The 18,010-nt window shown below is 42.0% G+C and overlaps 1 long non-coding RNA gene across 1 annotated transcript in view; it reads left to right on the top strand.

Moving 5' to 3' along the window:
• The first annotated feature begins 346 nt into the window (after window positions 1-346).
• The window catches only part of LOC143270937 (uncharacterized), a 33,288-nt gene continuing 15,624 nt past the window's right edge, over window positions 347-18,010 (top strand). The window contains exon 1 of the long non-coding RNA XR_013048135.1: window positions 347-393. This is a non-coding gene — a long non-coding RNA (uncharacterized LOC143270937). The remainder of the gene's footprint in view (window positions 394-18,010) is intronic.

Here is an 18,010-nt window from a genome sequence, read left to right as displayed (position 1 = left end):
CACCAGTAGCCTGGTCATCTTTTCAGGGACTGTGTCCCTATCCATCAACTCATTTCGGTTTCCCTTCCCCTTCCCCTGGTGCTGTTTTTTAATTTAGTACAATTTGCTCAGCATACACTTTGGCTTTTAATTTTAATTTTTAATAGTGTGTTAAAATTATTCATCTCTATTGTTTAGAAACTTTTTCAAGAGGTGAAACCATTGCAAAAGCAAGACTAGTTCTGAGAATGAAAGTTAAATGGGGTCTGAGGGAGCACAGCAATATTAAAAAAGCATAGATATCATTTGTGACTTTGCAGTTCATATGAAACACTGCTTGCTAAACATTTGTGGTTTTCTTTCCACAGGAATGAACTTGCACAAGCTTTGAATGTTGCTGAAGTCAAAGTGAAGGTCAGTAAATCCAAGCAAAGACATTGAACAGTCAATCTACAGCCTTCCTCAGGTCTTGGGAAGCCTTGTACTAGGCACTTTTTTTATTCAAGATTTTTTTTCATTTTACATACCAACCACAGTTCTCCCTCCCTCCCCATCTCCAGCTCTCATCTCTACCCCACCCCACTCCCACATCTACTCTTCATAGATGGTAAGGCCTCCATTGTGAGTCAACAAAGCCTGGTACATTCAGTTGGGGCAGGACCAAGCCCCTCACCCCTGCATCAAGGCTGACCAAAGCATCCCACCATAGGGAATGGGCTCTAAAAAGCCAGTTCATATAACCAGGATTAGTCCTGGTTTCACTGTCAGGGACCCCACAAACACATCAAGCCACACAGCTGTCAGTCACATTCAGAAGGCCTAGTTTCGTCCCATGCAAGCTCCCCAGTTGTCAGTCCAGAGTCTCTGAGCTCCCACTAACTCGGGTCAGCTGTCTCTGTGTTGTTTTCCCATCATGGTCTTGATGGCCCTGGCTCATATAATCCCTCCTCCCTCTCTTCAACTGAACTCCAGGAGCTCGGCCAAGTACTTGGCTGTAGATCTCTGCATCTGGTTCCATCAGTCACTGGAAGTAGGTTCTATGACAATTAAGGTAGACCCCATCTGACTACAGAAGAAGACCGATTAAGGCACCCTCTCCACCATTGCCAGGAATCTTAGCTGAGGTCATCCTTGTGGGTTCTTGGGGATTTCCCTAGCACCAATTTTCTCCCTAACCCCATAATGGCTCTCTGTCAAGATATCTCTTTCATTGCTCTGCCTTTCCATCCCTCCTCCAACCTGACCATCCAGATCCCTCATGCTCCCATTCCTCATCCCCAATCTTCTACCCCCTTCCCAGTTTACCCAGGAGCTCTTAACCATTTTCCCTTTCTGGGGTGATCCATGCATGTCTGTCTTAGGGTCTTCCTCTTTAACTGACTTCTCTTGAATTGTTTATAGTAGCCTGGTTATCCTTTGCCAGAGAGAGAGGTTGATGCACTGCAGCTCTAGAAACTGGTGCACTGTAGCTACAGAGAGAAGGTAGACACAAGACACAAGAGAAAACACCCATTGTCTCCTGTTTGCACACTCTTCAGTGTGACTTTCCAAAACACTCATTTCTGATTTCCCCTTTCCTCTTACAAACGTAATAGATAGGCTTTAGGGATCAAACACAGGGAACTCTGACTTAATGTGAGCCCACATGAGTCGGCCACTGGGGCTTTATTTAACTTCATGGAGGCATCAGGATGGTAGTAGGGCTTCTGGTCCTTTGGTTGGTCTTTAGATAATAAATTCACATAAAGACAGGGAGAGTAAGTACATGGAGTTTCAAATGTGCAGTTTGCGAACTTCCGAAAAAATGGACACTCATTCACTAGGAGCCTGAGAGGATGGTGAAATCTAACAGATAACTGTGACTGTATTTCCATAGCTAGACCATATTTAGGAAGAGCTGATTTATGACTACTTTCCCCACACTGTTGTGGACCATCTTACTCTTTGCCTTTTGAAGAATGATGGGCTTTAGATGTCCTAGTGAGCAGCATGGCCTAGTGTGCCCTCTGTGCTGGACAGGATTCTAGAAATATAGCTGAAGCAGAGATATTATTCTTCATCCTCATCATGGAGAATTTTGTATAACATGAAAGAATATACTGTTCAGATTTACTATGAACATATACTGTTCATGAAAGAACATATTCTGTTCAGATTAACCATGGGTGGAAGTTAACCTTTCAGTTGAACTCCTGGTGATGGCAAAGGTTTCAGTGTCCTGTATGTCATTTAGGTTAAATTTGTCAACTTTCTCAAACACTGGAGGCTGGTGATGTCAAACCATTGTCCAGGCCTTCTCTGCCTACCACCTGTTCGCTCTCCAGAAATTTCAAGCAGCAACAATCCCATTGGCACTCTTGTAGGATATTTTCTTTCTAAAAATCTCCCACACTTGTTTCTGTTGGTTAATTACTTCATAGTGAAGATTACTTTTACAAACAGAAAGCTGTTCCTCTCCATACACCTTTAAAATGTGCTAACATTTTGTGATCTACAATCTCTGCCCAAACAAGAGGAACATATAACTAGTGAAGAGGGTATTCTACAGCTGATGGTCAAATATCAGAATGAAGACTTTCCTTTACCCAGTTACCATATATTGAATTAACATCAAGGACCCAGAACAAGTTGTAATCTAAGCTTTCCATCCAATAAAGAAGAAACTACTGAAGTGTTTATACTGCTGGAAAAAGACAAAATCATGGCCTATTGCAGAAGTTGACACACAGCTGGTATTTCCTTTTGTGAGCTGAGTAGAAAGTCAGTGTTATGTGGCTTAAAGAGGTTTTTATCTCTTGGCTCTGGGATGGAAGCCAATGCTAACTCCAATCCTGTCTTCCTCTGATTTCAGACATGGTTCGTCCATCAGAGAGCAGAAGAGAGGAAGAGTGAGAGGTCTGTAGTATTACAGAGCGTACCTCCTCGTATTGAAAAGGTCCTTCTCCTTAGGGAAAGGGACGCCTATCTCTAGAGTGCAATCTTTGTTCATAAGCTAAAGGGAAATCTGGTGACACATGTACTCAATGTACAGCTTAACTAAAATTCAGCACTCATGTTAACAATAAAAACATGAATTTCCAAGTTAATTTCATATGCTTTCTGGGGTTATGTAGTATATAGATGTACACTCTTCAGGAAATGCCTTTTAAACAAAATGACAACTTCTTTATTTGGGGGGGTGACATTTCCAAGTCATGAGTATTGCTTGCATAGATGACTATTCCCTATACACGGTAATTGTGAAATAGTGTATCACTTAAGACTTCTTGATTCAGGCTCATTTGATCCTTTGAACAAGGGATTCAGTAGTAACCCTTCAAATGGAGAATTTAAGGAGAAGGTGGGCACAGAAAGTATTGGTGGTGATTTCTTTTTATTTGGGGGGGAGGGTTATACCAATTCTTTCTTTATTCTTTTAGTGAAAATAAATTTTTCCGTCACATAATATATCCTGATTATGGTTTCCCTTCCCCCTACTCCTCCCAGGTCCTCCCCACTTACCCTCCCATCTGGACATATCTACCTTTCTGTCTGTCACTAGTAAACAGCTCAGGTGGTTGGAAGCCACCCACAGGACAGCCTGGGTCCTCAAGGCCTGGGCTGGCTAAAGACATTGATGGGGGAGGGTGCCATTATGATGAGCAAATGTATGGTGGAGAAATGGGAGAAAAAGAGAGGCAGAATGCTTCATGTGCTGTGGAAAGAGGTGGAACAGAAGAATCAAAGGTGGTGAGGAGCTGGCTGAGGTGGGTGGCCTGCCTGTCACCCAGGGAAGTGATGACACTCGGGCCTGGACTGCTGCAAAGGGCCATGTTTAGGTCCATGGTCCTACTGTAGCCAGGGTCTGAGTTGATGTCCGTGGCATCTGTTGCCACCAAGGGCCATGAAGATGCCCAGGGTCCGGTTAGTCAATTCAGATAATTTTGTTGTCTGAGAGCCGTGCTGCTGCTGGCACCAAACTGATTTCAGTGATCTGAGCTGCCACAGGGGACATGGTAACATCTGGGCCCGAGATGCTCTAGAGGGCCAACTCTGGATCTGTGGTCCTGCTGTAACTGGAGTCTGTGTTGACATCTGTGGCCCATGTTACCATAGGGGTCCATGCATGATGAAATCCAAGGGCAGTGCTGAGCCAGCTCTTCCCTGTGTTAGCCCTAGCAAAGCTGGCCCTGCCCCTCACTAGACACTGCAACAAGAGGGCTAACCCTGACCCTCACAGGAGAGCTGGCCCCAATGACTCTGGCATGGAGAACCGGCCACTTGTACTCAGGAGAAATGGCCCCACCTCTCAACACAGGCATGAGAGAGCTGGCCCCAATGCCATGGGCATAGGAGAGCTGGTTCCACCCCTCATCTGAGTATCAGCTCAAGTATCCAGGACTGGCCAGCTCAACTACCACTCAGGCCCATATCCAGGGCCTTGGATTGGCCCACCCTAACATCTACCCCATCTAGGACCTGCTGGAGCATGTGAAGGGACTGGTTCTGCAGATCTCCATGACTAGGGACAGCCGAGGGATATAAGAGAGGAGTTTCAGTGAGGATCCAGTGATGATCGTGTACCAGAAACCAGGGGCCTTGAACCAGACCAATGACTCAATGCAATTTTCATTTTCGGGTGGGGCTGATTGAACAAAAGGGTACACTGCAGGACACACCAAGGATCCCAGTGCCACTCAAATGAATGAAGAGATTTTGAGAGACAGAGGAGTGAAGTGGGCTTTTTTGTTTGTTTGTTTGTTTGTTTGGTTGGTTGGTTGGTTTAGTTTGTTTTTTTGTTTAATTTTCTTTGGGGGGAGGGATTCTGCAAGGTTGAAGGGAAGATATGGAGGGACTGGGAAATGAGCAGAATTAGGTTACATGATGTGAAATTCCCAAAGAATAAATAAATTTTTTTTTTGTGTGTGTGTGTGTGTGTGAAAACATACAGGCTTCTAAGGGGTAATAATGAAACAAGCTATAGCCGAGCTGTTGTGGTACACACCTTTAAACCCAGCACTCGGGAGGCAGACCCAGGCGGATCTTTGTGAGTTTGAGGCCAGCCTGGTCTACAGTATGAATACCAGGACAGCCAAAGCTACAAAGAAACCCTGTCTTGAAAACCCCACAATAAATAAATAAATAAATTATAATGTAATAATTGAAACAAAAACCAACATGTTAGAATTGAACGGAAAGTCATGGGTCTAGGGTCACTCAGAGATTCCCTGTGACCATGAATAAATTTTAATAAGAAGAGCCTTTGTTAAATAAGTACTGGTGCCAGATGCTCATGACACCAAGACTGCAACTGAGATTGCTCCCAAGTTGCAGCCCCTGGTCATATTAATCCAAGGCTTATAAAAATCAAAACCTCAAGATTATATGTATTATGTCTACACGTAAGCATGTACTAATTTTAACATATATGTCTTGCAGATGTCCTGGTCATTGAGCAGAGTAAGCAAGTTGGATTACAAAAACAGAAATAGGAGTTAGTCCTATGAGCTATTGTCTTGCTAGAACAGCAGATTTTACAGGATCAGTCAATATAAGAACAGTCTTCAATGTCTTGGACAAAAAGGGGGAAGGATGAGCTGCTAGGGCACAGCTTGTACAAGCTAGGGGCTTGCATGTTTGAGGGTTTTTTTTTTGCTTATTGGTCTCTCAAGCATAGTAAGTCTAAAATTTAAATGTAATGATAATCCTTACATTCCCCCCACTGAGTTGTATAATGAGTCAAATATCTGTCTCTGTGATGGATGCCTGTTATTTCCATTTAGACAAATATTCCAGCCTTTGGTTGAGGATAAAGGGTGAGGAACTCTCTTCTGTAACTGCTTCTCAGCTGATATTAGGATGTTCTTGTCAGGACCCATGAAGGCTGGAATGCAAATCAAAGGCCAATGTTAGGCATTCAGGAAGTGGACAGCATTCATCAGAAGCATCTGGTTTGCTGTGGAGAAAGGGAGAAATCACATTGGCTGGACTGGTTCACATAAGTTTTCATCAAGTCCAGGGCTCATGGCCTTTGAAGCAGTTTGTTTTCTGCAGCTGATACCTGATCTCTGTCGGCTGAGTGGAAATCTGGTGGTACAGCTGTAGACTGGGGACAGAAGTTAAAGTTTAGGAACTGAAAGGAGAATCTTAGATTTAGAACTTTCCCAAAGGAAGAAACAGTAGGTAGGGAAGCTTAGGCTATTGATTGACAAGAGTACCTATCTGGAGTCCATTTGATGTGTGACATTTGGACCCAAGTTGTGTCTTTTTATAGCTTATTTGGATTTTTAAAATTTACAACAGATAAAATTTTAGATACATTACTATTAACGTTGTTTCTAATAGGTACAGAAATCCATAATGTAAAAAAGGCAATAGACTCAAAGGCCTTTGAGTCATAGTAGAAGCTTGATGACCCAAAAGATACAAAATCAAAAATATGAACATCTTTTCCCAGAGGGCTGAAATTTTATATATAAAAGACAGAGATTTTTTAACATAATAAAAAGCATCTTTAAGTCTATTGTTAGAAGACATCTTGACCAAGATGATGGTGAAATGACATGGTTGTTACTTTTTTAAATCCTTTTTTAAAACAAGAGCTGAATATATTGTAGTAAATTAAGGATACTCACACACATATTTTTAATTATTAAGACTTTTGTCATAAATTTTTAAGTTAAACTTTTGTTGTAGATTTTATAGATCTTTAACCACACTCTATAAACTTACAAATCTTAAAATACAGAAAATGAACTTAATAGTTTTACAAACTATTAAGGTGAAGGTATTATTAAGGTATTATTGAGATAAAGTTTATATTTTAGCAAAAGTCTTAGAGAGTTCAATGAAGTCATTAGTCTAATTTTTGTCTGTTTTGCTTTGCTCTCTTTCCCCGTCATAAAACCAGGTGTCTCATCTGACTCAGGACAGAGAGGAAAGGTTGTTTGGTTTTAGACACATGCTTGGGTCTAGAGAAAGGAGAGCCGTAACCTAACTCCAGAGCCAGCTTTTTAATAAAGCAGAAAAACATAAAACAATATTTCAGTATTATCCATATCTAAAAGATACTCAAATCCCTATAAAACAGAATCCAGTAACAGGGGGATTCCTGGTTATCAAAGCAGCCAGGGCAGGCAAGACAGTAGCCTCAATGATGGTCCTCCATTGCTGGATCGGCCTTCAACTGCCCCACCCCCAGGTAGGCCCTGGTTTTCCCCAAAGTGCCTCACTTCTGCAGGCGCCTAGCAGCCAATCTAGAAATGGTGTGGACCAGGGATTTCCTACTGTTTAACTAAAACAATGCATCCCAAAAGCTGGTGGCTGTGGTGGCAGGGTGATTGTGGCAGTGACTGGCCAGGAATTTGGGTGAGTGAGGCAGAAGTACACAAGGCCACCCAGAGTTTGGGGTCATAGTGCCTGCAGGAGCAGCATGCTCCCAGGAGGGTGCCTGTATCACCTCAGCCAGGTGGCACAAGGGCAGTGGATCTGTAGCCCTGGCTATAGACAAAGGATATTATTGCAGGAGGGAGCTAAGATAAGAATTAGCACAGAGTGTTCAGTTGTTCCTACATAGGGCATTGCAGCCTCATGGGTTCCCACATTCCCTCCCTTGCTTACTTGGTCTGGTTTCCTCATCTGCCTGTAATTGAGAAAGATTAACTGTAGCACAGAATCACATATAAGGGACTGAGACCACAAAAATGCAAAAACCCACATCAATTGGTCACGGTTTAGGGTGGGGGAGTTACTTCAAGATTTTTGTCCCATCATTTCAACAATTTCTAAAAATCAAGAGTAGCATAACAAACAATCCATACAACATAAAACAGACATACAATTTGGTGGCATCTCCCTACGTCCAGAACTGGGTCTGACAGACCCAATCAAGGGCCCCACAGACCCAAACAAGGGCCCCGGTGTCCCAGGGATCTCTCAGACTCAGGAATGTAATGCTGAGTCCAGCTTTTCCCATGAGTCTCACAGATGCAACCCACAATAGAATCCTTACCTACAAATCCAGAGGTTTTTTGATGCCTCTTTTTCAAAATTCTAATGTTGAAAACCTCCCCCTCCCCCTCAAGTGCTGGTCTTCTCCGATTCCTTGATTCCTAGCCTGGGAATACACCAGTGACTTTCCACAAACACTGGGCCTCTTGGATCTATGTTTTGCCTGGCAGCGGCCTGGAAGACCTCAGGAACTCAAGGCTCCTCTGTGAAGTCTAGGCGCTGGATACCTGCTGGTAGCTTCCCTAAGCATTGAGCCCTCTGATTTACCTCTAGGCTGTCAGGCTAGTAGCCTGCAGGAATCCAAAGCTGGTCAGGTAAAAACAGTTGACTCTGGGGAATGCAGATGGCCATTAGGCTGGGAGTCCCTGGAGACCAACAAAACAAATCTTGATGGAATCTCCAAATGTTGTGGGTATGGGGTTGCTTAGAGATTCACCATGACCATGTATAATATTTTTAATCTATTCTCTTATATTAAATATTACATCTTGACTGCAGTTTCCCCTCCTGCCTGTCCTCCTGCTTACTACTTCCCACATGCCCTCTCCTCCCAATCGACCCCTCTTCCATTTCCCTTCCAAAAAGGGCAGCCCTCCCAGGGTTGTCAATCAAACATGGTTGCAGTAAGACTCAGCACATCCCCTAATATTGAGGCTGGGTGAGACAACCAAGTAGGAGGAAAAGGGTCCCCAAATCCAGTAAGAGTCAGAGACAGCCCCTGCTCCCACTGTTTGGAATCCCACAAGAACACCAAACTACACCACCATAACATACATGCAGAGGACCTAGATCAGATCCATACAGGTTCCCTGGTTGTTGGCTCAGTCTCTGTGAGCTCCTATGTACCCAGGTTAGTTGATTCTGTAGGTCTTTTTAGACATCCCTGACCCCTCTAGTTCCTACAATGCTTCTTCCCTCTCTTCAACAGGATTCCCCATGTTCTGCCTAATGGTTGGCTGTGAGTCTCTGCATCTGTTTTCATCAGTTCCTAGATGATGCCTCTCTGATGACAGTTGCGTTAGGCACTAATCTATGAGTATTGTGGAATATCATTAGGAATCATTTTATTGACTTTTTTCCTAGTAATGTTTGATTCTATCCTATGTCTCTGGGCTATGCAGCCTCTGGGTCCTGGCCCTCCAGGCAGTGTCAGTGGTGGGATCCCTCTGTGGCATAGATCTCAAGCTGGACCAATCATTGATTATCCACTTCCACAATTTCTGCACCACTTTTACTCCAGCTTATCTTGTATGTGGTGATATTGTGTTCCCCAAAATATTGTGCACCCTAATAAACTTATCTGGGGTCAGAGAACAGAACAGCCACAATATTAAACATAGAGGTAAGACAGTGGTAATACACGCCTTTAATCCTAGCATTCCAGAGGAAGAGATCGTCTTTTTTGTTGAAGTTTTCTTTCTAGGGTTTTCTGTAAAAATGGATTTGTAATTATTGCCTAATTTTGGTTTTATCTTGCAATGTCTTTATCTTTTTTGATTAAAAGTTTTGATGGGTATAGTACTTTGGGCTGCCATCTGTGGTCCTTTAGTGGTTGTAGAACATCTGTCCATGCCCTTCTGGCTTTTAGATTCTCCATTGAGAAGTCAGGTGTAATTCTAATAGGACTGTTCTTGTCTGTTACTTGGTCTTTTTCACTTGCAGGTTTTTATATTCTACTTTTGTTTTGTACATTCAGTGTTCTAATTATAATGTGCTGAGGGGACTTTCTTTTCTGGTCCAGTCTATTTGATGTTCTGTATGATTCTTGTACCTCTATAGGCATCTCCTTCTTTAGATTAGGAAATATTTCTTCTATGAGTTTATTGAGAATAAAATTTTCTTTTATGGTTTTGTTGAGAATAATTTCTGTGCTTTTGACCTACGTTTCTTCTTCCTCTATTCCTAGATTTAGTCTTTTCATAGTATCTCAGATTTCCTGAATGTTTTGTGCCAGGATATTTTTAAATTTAATGTTGTATTTGACAGAAATATCTATTTCTTCTATCAATTCTATTCTCTCTGCCATATGTTGGTGAGGCTTGATGCTGAGGTTCCTGTTGGACTTCTTAAGTTTTTCATTTCCAAATTTCCCTCAGTTTAGGTTTTCTTTATTGATTCTCGTTCCACTTTTAGGTTTTGAACTGTTTTATTCATTTCCTTCCACTGTTTGTGTTTTCATAGATTTCTTTAAGAGATTTATTCATTTTCTCTTTAAGGACCTCTTTCATGTTCATAATGGCTATTTTAATGTCTTTATCTTGTGTTTCGGGTATGTTGCAATACTTAGGGGCTGCTCTGTTACTGTTTCTGGGCTTTAGGGGAGACATATTGTCCTGGCTGTTATTGTGTTTTTACACTGGTATCTAAGCACCTGGGTTTGCATAAGATTGTAATTCTAAGTGCTGGTATCTGATCTTGTCTTTCTTGGGTGGGTATTTTATGCCTTGGTTTCCATTACCCTCTCTGGTTCTTAGGAGAGTGAGGTGGCTCTGTGTTACCTTGTAGAAAATTCTTCTGAATTCCTGATACGTGTGGCCACTATGGGTTCCAGATAAAATGTCTTCTTAGGTACCGGGAGCTGACACTTAGTAATGAGGATGTGTTGGGATGTGGGGAGAGGGGTGCTGAGGGCACCCACAGTGGGGAGGAAAGGAGGATATTCCACCAGTATCCGCTTAGTGTCACTAAGAATGGAGGCAGAGAGTGAGAAGAGGTTGCAACAAGTGGTCTCCTACAGAACTGGGGATGAGGCTGGAGGAATGAACTTGGAGGAGGAGGAATAGCTTAAGATCTGCAATTATCCTACCCACTTCCCTGGCTCTAGTGCCCCATGGGTTCCCAGAGAATATGATAATGATTATGATTATTGCCACCTGCAACACAGCCATTTCTCTACAGCTTCATAAACATTGTATTTCATAATTCTACATAAAAAATCAATCTTGTCTAGGTAGATTTTAGTAGGATACATGAAGCTCGTCTTCCATAAGTGATCAAGGATTACAAATCAGTATTAAGGGAATAGTGTCCAGGAGGGAAATTAACTTTTCGAGTACATATTTTGAGCCCTTTCCTAAACACAATAGTGCTTAAAACTGTCTTTTCTCTTGTGGTCCATTTCTTAATTATCAGTGTAATTGATAAGAAAGAACAAAAAGTACCTAATGCACATGGAGTATAAAATTCCTCCTTAACAACTGCTATTGCCTTCAGTACCAAGTTTCTGTGAAACTAACTCATAAACTTAGCACTTTACCAAAGGCTTTTGGTGTATGTGTTTAAATTGAGACATTACTGCAATGTTCTTTGGACAAACTGGCAGGGGCTAAGGTGTGAGGTGGGTTCATGCTGCCTGGCTCTATTCTGTAGATGCAGACATTGCTCCCTTGTAGTGCCAATGCTGCTATCTATCCACCATGTTCGAGGGAGGGGCTGAGGATTAAAACTGAGACAAGACAGTAGGTCATTCCAATCAGTAGAATGCCCTTTATTGAAGGAGGGAAGCGGCCTTAAATACAGGCTTACAGCACAGTGAGAGAATCCCGGAGGCCAGAAGTTCACTACAGATGTTTTACATTCTTGCATTCTCGCTGTTTACACCAATATGCAGGATACACAAACAAGGAAACTCTGGTAAGCTGTTAAGGAGGAAGGAAACGAGCAGGAAATTATCATAGGGAGGACATCTGATCAAGGTCAGCAAGCAAGGCATCAGCCACCCAAGGGGGAACAGAATTCCCCCTTATTAAAAAGAAAAATGAGCTTTTGTCTTAGGTTACCTGGGACATCAGCACATCATCTTACCCTTTATGGAGACACCTGCCCAGACCATGCAGGATCTTTGTCTTAGGTCTGTGGATGCCCTCCAGGAATTTCCTGTCACTGAATACTCATTATCATACTGGCTCAACCATGTGTGAGCTGTAGGGTTAACTGCTGTCAAAGATCTCAAAGTAGCACAGGGCTTGCAATCTGTGAATTTGACACAGAAAATGCCAACAGAAGTTCCAACCCACCCAAGGCAATTGAGCCATTCCCTTCTTTAATGAGCCTTACTGCAAATTGGAGTCCTCATAAGACGGTATCCCAAAAGTAAGTGGAACTCAAGTTTTATTAATTTTATAACTTCCAAAGCCAATCAGAATGTATATTACTGCTGAATTATATTTATCATACCCAATAGAATGAAGGAGTAATTAATTGTGGTAGCTACTTTTGCTGCAAGGGTCTCCACTGTACTAGCTGTAGTAACCAACTGTGAAATAGCAATCCCAGAAACAGTAGCAGTGGTGGCTGCTACCGATGTAGTAGCAACAACAGTTGCAGCGAATTCAAATTCTGGAACATGTGAGCACCATCTGTGTCTTACTGCCATGGTCCACTGGCATGGACACAGAACACAAACCACCAAGGCCCATTTTTCTTGATCCCAGCGTGACTTAAGCCGGAAGCTCTGTAAAGAGCAATTAAGAACCACAAAGAAAAACAGAGACAGCATGCAAGAAGCAGAACTAATGGTCTCATAATGGCTACATATCAGGCTCACAAATTTTAAGGTATCTTCAAAGTGGGCTACATGAATTTCAGGAGGCCATAAATGTTGCACAGAGCCATTCCTAGAAAGTTAGATACTACACCAGCGTGAAGAGGATTGCAAAAATTAAAAGGCTTAGCTGGCATGGTACTGTAAACAAATGGAGGTCAGTGACCACACTACCAAATGTCAGGGTTACCCTCTAATCTCCAAGGTGCCTGGGTGACACTTTCTCAAACATTCCTGAAAAAGCAGTTACCATACATTACCTTCTGAAGAATCCAACCACATGGCTACAGTTCCAAGGCTTACGTTAATGCTTGCTAAAGCCGGCTGGCTGTATTGGGCTCTCAGTCCCCACTGGCATCAGAAGGGGAGAGTTTTTCACAAAGGCCCAATACATCTCTGTAGTGATTCAGCAGCAGCCACAGGGCTCACACAGCACTCAGGAACCCAAAGAGGAATCTCATTGTCCTGCAGAAAGACACAAAGAAACCCCTGGGCCCACACCAGCACCAGATTGGGTCTCTTCCAAGTGTCATTAGAAAGTTCTTTCCATTGCACCAGAGGATAATTTGCAACAGGAGCCCTCCAGTGCTTATCTGCAGCAGATATCCCAGCAGAATCCACTGATAAAAAATTTAAAAGATATAAAACAAGGGAAAGAATAGAATGTGGAAAGGAAAGATGAACCCCTAACTCCCTCCTTTTTATTTTAGCAAAATATGTTTTTAAGGTACGATGGCAGCATTTTACTATAGCCTGTCCTTGAGGATTATAGGGGATACCAGTCTTATTAACAATAGAAAAATCTTGGCAGAATTTTGAAAACCCCATATTGCTGTAGGCAGGACCATTATCAGTCTTTATGCATTTTGGCACTCCCATATAAGCAAAAGCATGAAGACAATGATTCTTTACATCCTTAACCTTCTCACCTGAATGGGCAGAGGCAAAAATTAAAGAGGAATATGTACTGATAGATACATGGGCATATTGGAATTTTCCAAAGGAAGACATGTTTGTGACATCCATTTGCCACACGTGATTAGGTACACGTCCTTGGGGATTAACTCCCAAATGAGGAACAGGTAAAAATTTAACACAAATAGGACATTATTTAACTATCTGGATAGCTTGTTCCCTGGTTATGCCCATATGATGACAAAGAGATCCACCATTAAGATGATAATGTTGATGCAACTGAGTAGCCTTTTCAAAGGCAGAACAAATTAATGTGACAGCCATAAAATTAATGGCATCAGTCCTCTGATTACCTTCACTTAGAGGTCCAGAGTAGGAGCTCTAATATGGCCCACATAAAGGTCATGTGAGCGGGACCAAATGAGTTCTTGCACTTGCAATCATGAATGGGAGAGATGGATGGTATGACTATTGTCTCCAAAGGCACAATGGCATGTGCCATATATTGGCTATCAGTATAAATGTTTACAAGCTCATCAGTGTGGTGGTAATCTAATTGTACTGAAATGTGATTTTTTTTTTCTTTTCGAGACAGGGTTTCTCTGTGTAGCTTTGTGCCTTTTCCTGGAACTCACTTGGTAGCCCAGGCTGGCCTCGAACTCACAGAGATCCGCCTGGCTCTGCCTCCCGAGTGCTGGGATTAAAGGCGTGCGCCACCACCGCCCGGCCTGAAATGTGATTTTGATTGTATGTTAAGAAATAAAGTTGCCCAGGGGTCAGAGCTATTAGAGCCATAGCAAGAGTGTGGCAGTGGTGGCACACGCCTTTAATCCCATAGATCTCTGTGTGTTCAGGGATACAGGCAGCATTGGAGACATATGCCTTTAAGACCTAGGGGGCTGTACATTCAGACAGTGACGAGGCAGTCATGTGTTTGCGTTTACAACCAATGAGAAGGCAGAACAAAATACTATAAATAGACGAACAGACAGGAAATAGGTCTCTTTCGGGAAGCTGGGACACCTCAGGTGGAAGGGTGAGATTTTAGCTCTGAGCTCTGACCTCTCGGCTTTCTCCTTTACATTGTTTCTGTGTTTCTTATTTAATAAGACTGTTGGATACATCTACATCTGGCACCCAATGTGACAAGAATCCATTAAAAACCGCTTGGCTTGGCGGCAGGTCCGCTTTCCCGCTAGGGCGGCAGACCAAGTGTGGCAGACCGGGCGGCCGGCGTCCTAGCACGAGCGAGCGCCGGCTTCCTAGTCCGAGCGGCGGACCCCTAGTCCTTAGCCTCAGGCCGGACTAACTGAGCTGCTTGCTTAAAGCCTGCTAGCTTAAAGCCGGTGCTACAAACAACTCAGACCTGCCCTGCCGAACGGGGCCCTGCCTGTAAAGCCAACGCACATGGTCGGAGCTTAAGGAAGCCAGACACAAGCCTTGACTCGGCACAAGAGGGAACACATGGCTGGATTTAAGCTTTAGCCGGCTATGCGTTCTTGTGCGTTCTCTCTCTCTCTCTCTCTCTCTGGATTTACACCTGGGACACCAGGTGGCTGTTTTGAAAATCCTCTCGGATTTCTACTGTTCTATGCAGATTTCGTAAGTCATAACATATCAGATATTTTAAAGGAAACTATCTAAAAGAGAATTTTTTCCACATTAAAAAAATGGGTTTTATGTGTACATTGGAAGAAAATTGGTTTTTGTTCGAATTTTAGGCAGTCTGACAATGGAACAACTATATAATATTGGTATTGGTGGAATTATGCACCTTATCACTATGCTAATCCACATTTTAATATTTAAAAAGATAGTCAATTTAAGTGCCAGAATGACAGCTTTAGAAAAACTTGTTAAACCTGTAAAAATTCAGACAGAAGAAATTAACAGTGAAGTTGTTTCAAGTCGGGATCATAAGGTTGCAGAAAGAAAGCCTGTTTTTACACAGTCACCCTTAATTTATCCTGTAACCGTACAGCAGATGTCTGATCAAATGACTACACAAAATATTTGGGCTCCAATTGAAATGTTGGATTTAAAAAGGTTTAAGGAGGCAATAGTATCTTATGGCATGCATTCCCCATATGTAAAGCAAATGTTAAACTCTTGGTCAACATATAATAGGATTGTACCACAGGACTGGCGGGACCTTGCACAAGGTGTTCTGGAACCCAGCCAGAGACTTCAATTTCTGACCTGGTTTAAGGAGGAGGCTAAAAACATAGAAAGACAATGGAGGGATAAAGGAATACAAGTTTGTGAGGATCAGCTTATTGGAGCAGGCCAATATGCTTCAGTACAAACACAATGTTTATATGATGTCCAAATCCTAATTTTATGTCGAATGGCAGCCTTGAATGCATGGGACAGAGTAGAGGAACCAGGAAAAAAATCTGAGTCATTTACAAAGGTGATACATGGCCCAAAAGAGTCTTTTACAGATTTTTTTACAAAGACTGGCTTCAGCAGTAAAGAGAATGGTCTCAGATTCAGAAGCTGGTAAGGCAATAATTGAATTTTTGGCCTTTGAGAATGTGAATGCAGCATGCAAAAGAATAATCAAGCCATTAAGGGCAAGATCTGCACCTATGGAAGATTGGATTAGAGAAGCAATTAATGTTGAGGTTGATGAGCATGATGATACGTGGGTAGGAGAAGTAATTTCAAAAGGTTTGAGGAGTGTTAGATATTTTGGATGTGGAAAGCAAGGACATTTGAAAAGGGACTGTAGACAGGTCAATCCGAGAAACAATGTTTCTTCAAGGAACAATAGCAACAGAATGCCCCTTCCTTCTGGAGTATGCAGAAGGTGTGGTAAGGGAAAACACTGGACCAACGAATGTAGATCAACAAAGGACAGACAGGGTAATCCTTTGCCTCAGTCTTTGGGAAACTCCCAGAGGGGCCTCGCGCAGGCCCCCAGTGCAAATCCAGTTCAAACCTTTCCTGCAGCCATAGAGGAAATCCCTGCTCTGAGCGATTAAATAACCAAATGCCTATTGGAATAAATCATGCTGGTCAGGATGATGAAACAGAGAGAATAGAAAATTCAGGAGAAAACATAAAGAAAATTTTTGGCAAACTTCTATTAATGAACAAAGACCAAAATTAATGATAAAAATAAATGGTGTTTTGTTGTCTGGTCTGGTAGACACAGGTGTGGATGTTACTATAATTGCACCAGAATTTTGGCATCCAACTTGGCTTCTTCGGGAGGTAAACGTTCAACTGTTAGGAATTGGGACATTATCTCAGGTGAAACAGAGTGCAAGATGGCTTGAATGTATAGGTCCAGAAGGACAGAGAGGAAAATTAAAACCACATGTGGCTAACATAACATAACCCCTGTGGGGTCGAGACTTGTTGCAACAATGGAATACTCAGATTAACATCCCTCCAATCTCAGAAACAAATCATAAACTAACACATGTTACTGAGAGAAATATTAGAAGATATTGTTCTAATGAGTGGTCACCAGCCATCCATATTATACAAGAACAGGGCACAATAACTGATGATCTTCCAAAGACACCAACAGCTCTAAATTTAAAATGGTTAACAGACAAGCCTGTATGGGTCCAACAATGGCCTTTAACAACAGAGAAACTCCAGGCTTTAGAAGAGCTGGTAGAAGAACAGTTAAATGCTCAGCATATTGAAGAATCAACCAGCCCTTGGAATTCTCCTGTATTTGTTATTAAAAAGAAATCTGGTAAATGGAGAATGGTAACAGACCTTAGAGCAATTAACAAAGTAATTCAGCGAATGCGCTCTCTACAATCTGGGATGCCTTTGCCTACTCTATTACCAAAAGGATGGCCTCTCATAGTTATTGATTTAAAAGACTGTTTCTTTTCAATACCCTTACAAGAAAAAGACAGAGAAAGATTTGCTTTTACAGTACCTACTTATAATAATTCTCAACCGGTTAAAAGATTTCAATGGAGGGTCCTCCCTCAGGGAATGTTGAATAGCCCAACTCTGTGCCAATACTTTGTACAACAGCCATTGGAAGTGATACGTAAAAAATTTCCTAAATCTATAATTTATCATTATATGGATGATATTTTACTAGCTGACTCAAATGCAGATACTTTAGAAAGAATGTTTGAAGAAGTAAAGAAAATTTTGCCTTGCCTGGGGATTACAAATTGCTCCTGAAAAGATACAAAGAGGAGATTCTATTAATTATTTAGGATATAAAATAGAGCTTCAAAAAATTAGACCCCAAAAGGTGCAAATTAGGAGAGATAGACTACAGACACTTAATGACTTTCAAAGATTATTTGGAGACATTTCTCATCTACGAACTATTGTTGGGGTAAAAAATGATGAACTGACTAATTTGTTCAAAACCTTAGAAGGTGACAAGGACTTAAATAGTCCAAGAGAATTATCACCTGAAGCTGAGAAAGAATTGGCCTTGGTAGAAAAGAAAGTGCATGAAGGACACGTGGATCGTATTGATCCAAAGCTGGATTGCATTTAGGTTATTTTATCTTCTAGGCATTCTCCTACTGGAATATTAATGCAGAGGGAAGATATTATATTGGAATGGATATTTTTACCAAATAAACCAAA

Source organism: Peromyscus maniculatus, chromosome X, assembly GCF_049852395.1.
Source record: "Peromyscus maniculatus bairdii isolate BWxNUB_F1_BW_parent chromosome X, HU_Pman_BW_mat_3.1, whole genome shotgun sequence".
NCBI lineage: Eukaryota > Metazoa > Chordata > Mammalia > Rodentia > Cricetidae > Peromyscus > Peromyscus maniculatus.
The sequence above is the reverse complement of the archived record's forward strand: the minus strand, read 5'-3'. Positions and strand labels throughout refer to the sequence as shown.